Raw genomic sequence first — 12,176 nt, forward strand, 5'->3', positions numbered from 1 at the left:
GAGGTAAATGCACAGAATAACTGAGCAAATCAGCTCATAATAAAATTGATATTCACATTATGAATGATGAAGGAAGGCTGCAAGCTAGGACACATGTTGAAATAATGCTGAAAGACACTGGTCTGAAATTTACACTTTTCACTTATATATATCACAAAAAATAAACCACATAGAGACAATAGGAAAATACAAAGAATTTAAAAAAATACAAAGAAATCCACAGTTTGTTTGTTTGCTATAACTAGAACTTCACTGTTCCAGGCTTCTTGCAGGTAGAAAGGAGATAGCATAATGGTTATGCAAAAGACTTTTTGTTCCTCAAGGTCAGAAGTGGAGGTTTAATCCCAGGCACAATTAACTAGAGTTAAGTAGTGTTTTGGTTAGCAAAAACAGAGACAAAGAAGCAAATCGAAAACACCCACCATAGCACTTAAATTCTCTTCAGTGTAGTAAGGACTGAGCTTGAACCTGAGTGGGACATATGGCAAAACATGCACCCTCCAAGGTATGCTACCTTCTCAGGCTAAACATGCTAATAAAACATATAGATAGATATAGATATAGATAGATATATCTATCTTTATTTTATTTTATTTTCTGCCTCCAGGGTTATTGCTGTGGCTCCGTGACTGCACCACAAATCCACTGCTCCTGGAGACTTTTTTTCCCCCTTTTTGTTGTCCTTGTTATTTTATTATAGTTGTTATTATTGTTGTTGTTATTGATGTCATTGTTTTGTTGTTGGATAGGACAGAGAGAAATGGAGAGAGGAGGGGAAGACAGAGCAGAGGAGAAAAAGATGGACACCTGCAGACCTGCTTCAACACTTGTGAAGCAACCCCCCTGCAGGTGGGGAGTCGGGGGCTCAAATAAGGATCCTTATGCCAGTCCTTGTGCTTCACGCCATGTGCGCTTAACTGTGAAACATATTCTTGGGTGAAGATCTTTACATGCCATACATCAGACAAGAGTTAAAAACCAACATATATAAAGAGCTTGCCAAACTCAACAACAAGACAACAAATAACCCCATCCAAAAATGGGGAGGGAGGACATGGACAGAATATTCACCACGGAAGAGATCCAAAAGGCCGAGAAACACATGAAAAAGTGCTCCAAGTCTCTTATTGTCAGAGAAATGCAAATAAAGACAACAATGAGATACCACTTCACTCCTGTGAGAATGTCATACATCAGAAAAGGTTACAGCAGCAAATGCTAGAGAGGGTGTGGGGTCAAAGGATCCCTCCTACACTGCTGGTGGGAATATAAATTGGTACAACCTCTGTGGAGAACAGATTGGAGAACTCTCAGAAGGCTAGAAATGGACCTACCCTATGATCCTGCAATTTCTCTCCTGGGGGTATATCCAAAGGAACCTAACACACCTATCCAAAAAGATCTGTGTACACATATGTTCTTAGCAGCACAATTTGTAATAGCCAAAACCTGGAAGCAACCCAGGTGTCCAACAACAGATGAGTGGATGAGTAAGTTGTGGTATATATACACAATGGAATACTACTCAGCTGTAAAAAATGGTGACTTCACCATTTTCAGCCAGTCTTGGATGGACCTTGAAAAATTCATATCAAGTGAAATAAGTCAGAAACAGAAGGATGAATATGGGATGATCTCACTCTCAGAGAGAAGTTGAAAAACAAGGTCAGAAGAAAAAAAAAAAGTAGAACCTGAACTGAAATTAGCGTATTGCACCAAAGTAAAAGACTCTGGGGTGGGGGTGGGTGGGTAAGGAAAATACAGGTCCAAGAAGGATGACAGAGGGCCTAGTGGGGGGTGTACTGTTATATGGGAAATTGGGGAATGTTATGCATGTACAAACTATTGTATTTACTGTTGAATGTAAAACATTAATTCCCCAATAAAGAAATAAAAAAAATGAAACATATTCTTTTTTTATTGGGGAATTAATGTTTTACATTCCACAGTAAATACAATAACATGTACATGCATAATATTTCCCAATTTTCCATATAACAATACAACCCCTACTAGGTCCTCTACCATCCTTTTTGGACCTGTATTCTCCCCACCAATACCCACGCATCCCAGAGTCTTTTACTTTGGTGCAATACACAAGATCCAGTTCAGGTACTACTTGTGTTTTCTCTTCTGATCTTGTTTTTTAACTTATGCCTGAGAGTGAGATCATCCCATATTCGTCTTTCTGTTTCTGACTTATTTCACCTAACATGAATTTTTCAAGTTCCATCAGGGATAGGCTGAAAACGGTGAAGTCACTGTTTTTTATAGCTGAGTAGTATTCCATTGTGTATATAAACCATTACTTGCTCTGCCACTCATCTGGTGTTGAAAACATGGATTGCTTCCAGGTTTTGGCTACTACAAATTGTGCTACTAAGAACATATGTATATACAGATCTTTTTGGATGGGTGTGTTTGGTTCCTTAGGATATATCCCCAGGAGAGAAATTGCAGGATCATAGGGTAGGTCCATTTCTAACCTTCTGAGAGTTCTCCAGACTGTTCTCCACAGAGGTTGGACCAATTTACATTCCCAGTGCAGGAAGGTCCCTGTAACCCTACAACCTCTCCAGCATTTTCTGCTGCTACATTTTCATTCTCACAGGAGTGAAGTGTTAACTCATTTCTGTCTTTATTTGCATTTCTCTGACAATGAAAGACTTGGAGCATTTTTTCATGTGTTTCTCGGCCTTGTGGATCTTTTCTGTGAATATTCTTTTTGTAATTTTTTATTTATAAAAAGGAAACATTGACAAAAACCATAGGATAAGAGGGGTACAGCTTTGCACAATTCCCATTACCAGAACTCTGTATCCCATCTCTTCCCATGATAGCTTTCCTATACTTTAACCCTCTGGGAGTATGGACCTAAGGTCATTGTGGCATGCAGAAGGTGGAAGGTCTGTCTTCTGTAATTGCTTCCCCACTGAACATGGGCATTGACAGGTCGACCTATAATCCTAGCCTGTCTCTCTCTTATCCAAGTGGGGAAAGGCTCTGGGTAAGTGAAGCTCCAGGACACATTGGTGGGTTTGTCTATCCAGGGAAGTCTGGTTGGCATCATGCTAGCATCTGGAACCTGGTGGTTGAAAAGAGAGTTAACATACAAAGCCAAACAAATTGTTGACCAATCATGAACCTAAGGGCTGAAATAATGCAAATGAAGAGTTGGGGGGTCCTCCATTTTGTAGGCATATTTTAGTTATATTCCAAATGGCCTGTGGCTATACTAGTTTTTTTTTTTTTTTCCTGTTTTCTTTTTGCCCCTGAGCCTGAAATTTGATATGCCAGTGAATCCAAGTTATTGTCTGGGGAGATGGTATCATGGCTGCATAAAGGATCAGAAAGCTGGATCAGGGAAGAGAGTAGCTTCCTAATATGTGGAAGAAGTATAAATATTGTTGACTATAAACTCCATCGATTTGATGTGATCTGGGGCCCATAATTAGCTTTATGGTAAATATTCTGTCCATGCCCTCTCCTCATTTTTGGATGGGGTCATTTGTTTTCTTCTTGTTGAGTTTGGCAAGCTCTTATATATTTTGGTTATTAGCGTCTTGTCTGATGTATGGCATGTAAAGATCTTCTCCCATTCTGTGAGGGATCGCTTGGTTTGGGTAGTGGTTTCTTTTGCTGTGCAGAAGCTTTTTAATTTGAGGTAGTTCCATAGGTTTATGCCTGCCTTAGTCTTCTTTGTAATTGGATTTGTTTCATTGAAGATGGCTTTAAAATTTATGTGGAAAAGAGTTCTGCCAATATTTTCCTCTAAGTATCTAATAGTTTCTGGTCTAACATCCAAGTCATTGATCCACTTGGAATTTACTTTTGTATTTGGTGAAATATAGTAGTTTAGTTTCATTCTTCTGCATGTTTCAACCCATTTATTCCAACACCATTTGTTGAAGAGACTCTGCTTTCCCCATTTAATAGTCTGGGCACCTTTGTCAAAGATTAGTTACCCATAGGTGTGGGGGCTTTCAATTCTATTCCACTGGTCAGTGTGTCTATTCATGTTTCAGTACCAAGCCGTTTTGATGACAATGGTCCTATAATACAATTTGAGATGTGGGAGTATGATGCCTCCAGTTCTGTTCTTCCTTCTCAAGATTGTTTTGGCCATTCTAGGTTCCAGATAAACATTTGTAGCATTTGTTCTATTCTCCTAAAAAATGTGTTTGGGATCTGGATGGGGACAGCATTAAATTTGTAGATGGCTCTGGGTAGTATATTCATTTTGATGGTGTGAATTCTTCCAACCCATGAACATAGAATATCTTTCTACTTCTTTGTGTCTTTTTCTATTTCCTTGAACCTGCTGATGCTGTCTTTGTTGCCTAACATATGGTCTGTCCTTGAGAATGACCCATGTGGACTTGAGTAAAGTGTGTATTCCATTTTCTTGGGATGAATGACTCTGAAAATGTCCAGTAGTTCTAGTTTATCTATCTCCTCATTTAGCTTCCTCATTTGTTTATTGATTTTCTGCCTGGATGACCTGTCAAGTTGAGAGAGTGGAGTGTTGAAGTCCCCTACTATGACTGTGAGTGTTAATATATTGCTGTAGCTCTTTCAGTAGATGTTTGATGTATTTAGATGGCTTCTCATTGGGTGCATATATGTTAATAATTGTTATGTACTCTTGTTATGTCCTCTGAGCATTAAATAATGTCCATCCCTATCTTTTTAAATTTTATTTATTTTAAAGTCTATTGTGTCAAATATGAGAATAACTATTCCTGCCCTTTTTTGTGGGCTATTGGCTTGTATGATAGTTTTCCACCCTTTCACTTTGAGTCTGTGTTTGTCTTGAGTTAGGTGGATTTCCTGTAGACAACATATTGTTGGGTTCCTTTTTCTGATTCATCTTCCTTCTCTGAGCCTATTAATAGGTGAATTCAAACCACTGACATTATTGATATCAAAGATTGAAGATATTTTAATGCCATTCTTGTAGATTTTTAGAGTGTTATGATATATGGCATATTTTTGGTGGTCTGACTGTTCATAGGAGACATGTCAGAACTTCTTTCGGGGCAGGCTTGGTGATAGTTGATTCTTTCAACTGTTGCTTGTCTGAGAAGGTTTTGATGCCTCCATCTAGTCTGAATGACAGTCTAGCAGGATACAATAGTCTTGGTTGAAAACCTTTCTCGTTGAGCACTTGATGGATATCTTGCCATTCTCTTCTGGTTTGTAGTGTTTGTGTGGAGAAATCTGCTGCTAATCTTATGGGTTTTCCTCTGTAGGTGACTCTTTGTTTTTCTCTTGCGGTCTTCAGCATCTTTTCTTTATCCTTATTCCTTTCCACTCTAAATAGTATGTGTCTTGGTGTCTTTAAGTCTGATTTAACTCTGTTTGGGACCCTCTGGGCTTCTTGAACCTAATTTATGTCTTTGATGTTGTCAAAACTGGAGACGTTCTCAGCTATTATGTCCTGAAGAATGCTTTCATCCCCTCCCTCTCTTTCTTCCTCTGGTATGCCAATAATTTGTATATTATTTCTTTTGAAGTCATTACCATAGGTCTCTGTTGTTGTTTTCAGTATCTTTTAATCTCTTTTTGAGATCTCTTACTTCTTTTTTAGTTGTCCCTAATTCATCCTCGATCTTGCTAATTCTGTCTTTAGCCTCATTTATTCTATTCTCCCCTCTACTGTTTTCTGAAGTCCATCTATTTTGTTGCCCTGTTCTGATATTGTTTTAGCTTGTTCAGCTAGTTGTGCTCTTAGCTCAGCTATTTCAGCTTTCAGCTCTCTAGTCACCTTGAGATAATTAGTGTTTTCTGTTTTCTTCCAGAGTCTCATTTGTTGTTTCTGCATTTCTGATGAAAATTCTTTCAAACTCTTTACTCACTCCTGTGATTATTTCCTTAACTAGTGTTTGGATGTTGACCTCATTATTTTGTGCTTTGACCTTTGGGTGGCTTTTAGCTGGACTCTTGTCCTGGTTCATTTCTCCAGTATTTCTTCTTGGTTTAACCATTCTATATAGTATGTTCTGAGGTCCCTCTCTCAGTACTTTTCAAATTACTGATCACTCTTGCCTGGATTGACTTGTGTCTAGGTAAGCTACTTAAAAGTTTCACAGCTGTGGAAACTCACAATTGTTTCAATATTATTTTAATCCCTGAGTTGGAGCACAGTGCCTTAAAAATCTCTTTTGTTCTTTTTCTTCCCTGTAGGCTATGGGAGCCTGAGGGCTTTTAAACTATAAGAAGGCTTTTTAGTTATCCCTCACTCCTGACCAAGAGATAAAGCAGGGTAAAGCAGAGATAATATAGTGGTTATTCAAAGAGACTCTCACTGCTCCACTGCTAGGCCACAGAGGTATAGATCTTCTCCTGAGTGTCCTGGTTAGTTCTCTGTCCCCTAGTGTCAGCACAGGGCCTTCCCCCTGCTGCTCCAGCCTCTGAGGGCAGTAGCAATGGAGACTCACAGTTGCATTTGGTGAGTATTAGGGGAGTCCTCTCCTCCCTTCAGCTGTCTTTTTGTTGGTGAAACAGACTGGTGGTGATGTCACAACTGGTAAACTGCCGAACTGTTACAAGCCACTTCATCTCTCCCTAGGCTCCTCTCTGTCCAAGCGCCACATGTTTTTGCACTCACCAGTGATTTGTAGGGTTCTTGAAGTCATTCTAGTCCTGCGTTGTTGCGGTCCCAGATGATCTCCTTGGTATTCCTAGTTCACCCAGGAGAGGAGAGGAAGAAACACAGTTGCTGCTGCTCTGCAGCTCCATCTCTGGAAGTCTCCATGAAACATATTCTTTTTTTAAAATTTATTTTATTTTATTTATTTATTCCCTTTTGTTGCCCTTGTTGTTTTATTGTTGTTGTTATTATTGTTGTTGTCATTGTTGGATAGGACAGAGAGAAATGGAGAGAGGTAGGGGAAGACAGAGAAGAGGAGAGAAAGATAGACACCTGCAGACCTGCTTCACCGCCTGTGAAGCGACTCCCCTGCAGGTGGGGAGCCGGGGTTCGAACCAGGATCCTTATGCTGGTCCTTGTGCTTTGCGCCACCTGTGCACTACAGCCACTGCACTACAGCCCGACTCCCCATGAAACATATTCTAACATATACTGCTTTCATATATATTTTTATTCTCAAATATGAATTATCTTCCCATATGTAGTATAACTAACTAGACTGAACTTCTAAGAATTTAAAGTAGCTGCTAATTTTAAAAGTTAATGAAGGATTATCATGTTTATAAAGAACAGTTGAATTGAAATTTTAGACATTTTTTTAATTTTTATTAGAGACAAGCTGATTTACAAAATTATAAGATAACAGGGAAATAATTCTGCACCATTCCCACCACCAGAGTTCTGTATCCCTATTCCTTCCATTATTGAAAGCTACATTTTCCCAAGGTTGCAGATAAGGGTTGATTATTATTTCTTTCCTTTTTTTTTCCCCTCTGGGGTTATCCCTTGGGCTTGGTGACAGCACTATGCATCTACTGCTATTGGTGATCATCTTTTCCATTTTATTGGCTAGGACAGAGAGAAAATGAGAAAGGAGGGGGAGGTAGTGAAGGAGAGAGAGATTTGCAGACCTGCCTCGATGCTTTTGAAGCATCCTCACTGCCAGTGGGGAGCTGGGTTCTCCAACTCAGATTCTTGAGCAGGTCCTTGCTCTTAATATTCTCTGTGCTTAACCCTGTACACCACTGCCCCTTGACTATTGTTTCTGTAACTGTCTATATTTATATGTATTTGCCCTTTTGTGGATGAGGGGGCTCAATTCCTGCCATTACTTCTTTTCTTTTAAAAATAATAATAATTTTTTTAGGGAGTCGGGCGGTGGCGCAGTGGGTTAAGTGCACGTGGCGCAAAGCGCAGGGACCGGCGTAAGGATCCCGGTTCGAGCCCCCGGCTCCCCACCTGCAGGGGAGTCGCTTCACAGGCGGTCAAGCAGGTCTGCAGGTGTCTATCTTTCTCTCCCCTCTCTCTCTGTCTTCCCCTCCTCTCTCCATTTCTCTCTGTCCTATCCAACAACAAAGCAACGTCAACAATGGCAATAATACTGCAACGAGGCTGCAACAACTAGGGCAACAAAAAAAAAAGGGGGGGAAATGGCCTCCAGGAGCGGTGGATTCATGGTGCAGGCACCGAGCCCAACAATAACCCTGGAGGAAAAAAAAAAAGAAAAAAAAATTAATTTTTTAATATTTATTTATTTTCCCTTTTGTAGCCCTTGTTGTTGTAGTTATTACTGTTGTTGTTATTGATGTCCTCGTTGTCAGACAGGACAGAGAGAAATGAAGAGAGAAAGGGAAGACAGAAGGGGAGAGAAAGATAAACACCTGCAGACCTGCTTCACCGCCTGTGAAGTGACACCCCTGCAGGTGGGAGCCGGAGGTTCCAACCGTGATCCTTACTCTGGTACTTGCGCTTCGTGCCATGTGCGCTTAACCCGCTGTGCTACTGCCCAACTCCCCATTACTTCCTTTCTAAGTCACACCTACACCTATTATTACTTGTGAATGTCCTTCCTTTTTCCTTCTCCCTCCAGGTTCTAATGGAGTTGGAGTTCAGAACCCTCTTGTTACCTTCCCTGTTGGGAGTACAGGCCAAAACTTTTTTGGGATGCAGAAGGTGGGGGTTCTTTGTAATTGTTTCTCTGCTGGATATGAACATTGGCAGTTGGATCCATACTGCCATCCTGTTTCTATCTTTCCCTAGTGGAATAGGGCTCTGGAGATGCAAAGTTACAGGAAAAATTTATGAGATCATCTACCCAGGGAAGAGACATAGTTTCTAGTCCTAAATTTGTCAGTAATAAATAGCATGACTTTGGGTCAGTCAAGCAAACTGCCAACTTCATTTTAATTTAATTATTTTTTTACAAAGCACCTCAAATTTATTTATTTAATATATTCGTTACAAGGGCTTAACAAGATACTGCACAAACCCACATACACACCACAGTTAAGACAGAGTCCTATACAGACACAAAAATAGAAGACACCATCCAAGGGAAAAAAAAAAAAAAGACAACACAAGATGAAAGGCTGAACAGTCCATGATAGGGTTCTTGACTGAAGACCTGCTTTGAGTAGGTTTCTTGCAGGTACTTCTTAAAGGCTACAATTTTTCCAGAGCTCAGCTGCATGTATGTTCAAAGGACTGTCGATGTGTTCTCTTAGCAGGCTGTGGATCGAGAGCAGGATAGTCCTGACATGATACAGAGCAGACACTTGTCTTTCAAGATGTCCAGGTAGATGTTGCCCAGGGTGACCATGCTGGGATGGTAGCAGGGTGTGAGGAACTTGACAGTGAGTGCGTTGTAGGAGTAGACACTAGGGAACTCCAGGGAGAGCTTATACCTGAAGTCTTCATATATGGTACCAGAGGCTCCATGGATGGTCCCTACCCATTTGAAAAGGTTGTCTGATTCAGGGAAAGCAGAAATTCCTTTGTCACCAGACATTATGAGCTTCATAAGTTCCTGCTGCAGCCTCTTGCCCAAGGGGCCTCAAGCAGGCTGGTCTGTTTTGATGGTAATGGTGACTCGGGAGGTGCTGGTTTGCAGTTCTGCGAGGCCATCCCTGTGGCAAAGGGAGAAACACAGGAACAATGCGACAGCAACTGCTCATTGTAATTTTAAATTTAAAGAATTCAATATCCTTTTTAAATATGAGGTTACACCACACAGAGAGACAGACACACACACACACACACACACACACACACACACACACACACACACACTTCTTAGTACAAGGCTCATTTGAAAAGAGAAAACTCACCATGTTTTCACCATCATAAATAGAAACTGAAGTCACATGTTAGGATATGAGAAGATGAAGAAGAATCACTGCACTTTAAGAACATTTACAACATGGTCTCTGTCTTCAAAGACTTTAAGAAATTATCTAAAGCTAATATTAGTAGTGGCCCCAGGTATGGCACAGTGGATAAAGTACTGGACTCTCAAGTGTAAGATTCCAAGTTTACATATGTCAGAGTAATATTCTGGTTTTCTCTCTCTTCCAAGTTTGCATATGTCAGAGTAATATTCTGGTGTTCTCTCTCAATCTCTCTCTCTCCACTTTTTCTCTGTCAATGATCCAGGTTACGGCTAACCCAGTTGAGCACACATGTTACCATGTGCACTGGCCCAGGTTCAAGCCCCCATTTCCCACCAGCAAGGAGGAAGTTTTGCAAGCAGTGAAGCAGTGCTGCAGGTGTCTTTCTTTCTCTCTCCCTATTTCTCCTTTCTCTCTTGATTTCACTCTAGCTCTATCTATAAATAATTAATTAATTAAATACAATATAAATAATTATAAAAAAGAAAAAATATTAAGTCAACAAATTTTTTCTAAAAGGTGAGAAATGTCAAAAGAAAAAAAGAACTAATATTTGTATTGACATTGTCATGTGAAGGGCCTGATTGCTATCTAATTAGTTTTATTTGTATAATGATTATGCATAAATAAATGTAATGATTAATTGAGAGTGTTGTTTCATAAGTTTATTTGCTTATTTATCATCTACCTATGAGTAAAATTATGTGGTGTTTTTCTCCCTGTTTGATTTATATCCTTAGTATAATACCCTAAAGGTCTATCTTATTTGTTACAAAAGACAAGATTTCATCTTTTGTATAGCTTAGTAATTAGTATCCCATTATTCATAAGCACTAAACCTTTTTTGAGTATTTTTTATAAAGTAAAAATATTGACAAGACCATAGGATAAGAGCAGTACAGTTCCACACAATTCCCATCACCAGAGTTCTGTATCTCATCCCCTTCATTTAAGGCTTCCCTATTCTTTATCCCTGTGGGAGTCTGGACCAAAGACCTTCATAGGGTGCAGAAGGTGGAAGGTCTGGTTTCTGTAATTGCTTTTTCACTGGACATGGGAATTGGCAGGTCAATCCATATCCCCAGTCTCTTTCTGGGGGGGAGGGGCGGGATTCTGGGAAGGTGGGGTTCCAGGACGCATTGGTGAGGTCTTCTGCCCAGGGAAGCCAGGTTGGAATCATGGTAGCATCTGTAACTTGGTGGCTGAAAAATCATTAATATATAAAATAGAACAGGTTGTTTAATAATCAGGAATATAATTATAAGAATATAGTAGATGAGATTTGGGGTCTCATTTTGGAAAAAGCTACTAGGTCTATTTTAGGTATATTCCAAGGGACCTATGGCTTTACTATTTTTTTGCCTGAGCACAACAGCTAACATGCAGGTGGACTAAAGGTATTATCTGGGGTGATGGTGTCAGAGTTAGGAATAGGACTAAAAAGCTGTATCAGGGAAGAGAGTAGCTCCTAAACATGGGAAAAGTATGTAAATATTGTTAACTGTAAACCCCATCAATTTGATCTGGGGTCCATATTCAGCACAAGAACGTGTTTACACATCTCTGCATCCCTGTAGGTCTGAGCTTGCATTTTGTGGTCATAGCTAGGAACGTTCTAGGCTGCACTCATTGAAGGACCTGTCTTCTTTGAGTGGTAGAGTGTGTTGACCCATCCTCTCTTCAGAGAATGGGGCAATCTACAATGAAGCCAAGGTCCTGCAGAGACCCACAAGAGGATCCACTATGTTGTTCCTGATGGAGATGAAGAAGTGACAGTGGAGAGAAGGATCTGTTAGAGGTCTAGGCCCATCGTGTCTATATGGGAATCCCAGGACTAAGGCCCTGGATGGTGGGGTGGCTGGGTGGTAACCAAAAGAGCCGTCATTAAAGTATGCCAGTCTTTTGTAGCTTTTGTAGTCCTTACTTTATCTGACATGTTTAGCCTTAGAGTGATTAAGGGAAGTGAATGAAGTAAGATGTAGGTGGGGTAGGTATTATGTTTAAGTAGAAACTATTTGATTAGGTACTTTATGGTGTCTTTTTTTGGTCTTTCTACTTGCTTGCTGCACTTACTGAGTCACTGCAAACAATTGATACCACACCTTTTTTATTTACCTACCCACTGATGAGCATTTAGTTTGTTCCCATATCTTACCTAAAGAAAATAATTCTACAATGAGCATAAGGATGCATGTATCTTTTCTAATTAGTAATAACTGTTTTTTTATGCCAGTGCACTACTCAACTCTGATGCTGGGAGTAAAGCTGGAACCTCAAATCCTTAGGCAGGAAAGTCTTTTTGCATTATGCTATCTCCCAGGCAGCGATAGCTAATTTTAATGTTAAATTAGTTTATG

At 40.0% G+C, this 12,176-nt stretch overlaps 1 pseudogene; it reads right to left on the reverse strand.

Annotated features, from left to right (window-relative positions):
- Nucleotides 1-7,142: 7,142 nt before the first annotated feature.
- LOC103121995 (ubiquitin-conjugating enzyme E2 C-like) lies at nucleotides 7,143-9,479 on the reverse strand (annotated as a pseudogene).
- Between the last annotated feature and the right edge of the window lie 2,697 nt (nucleotides 9,480-12,176).

This window comes from Erinaceus europaeus, chromosome 8 (assembly GCF_950295315.1).
Source record: "Erinaceus europaeus chromosome 8, mEriEur2.1, whole genome shotgun sequence".
NCBI lineage: Eukaryota > Metazoa > Chordata > Mammalia > Eulipotyphla > Erinaceidae > Erinaceus > Erinaceus europaeus.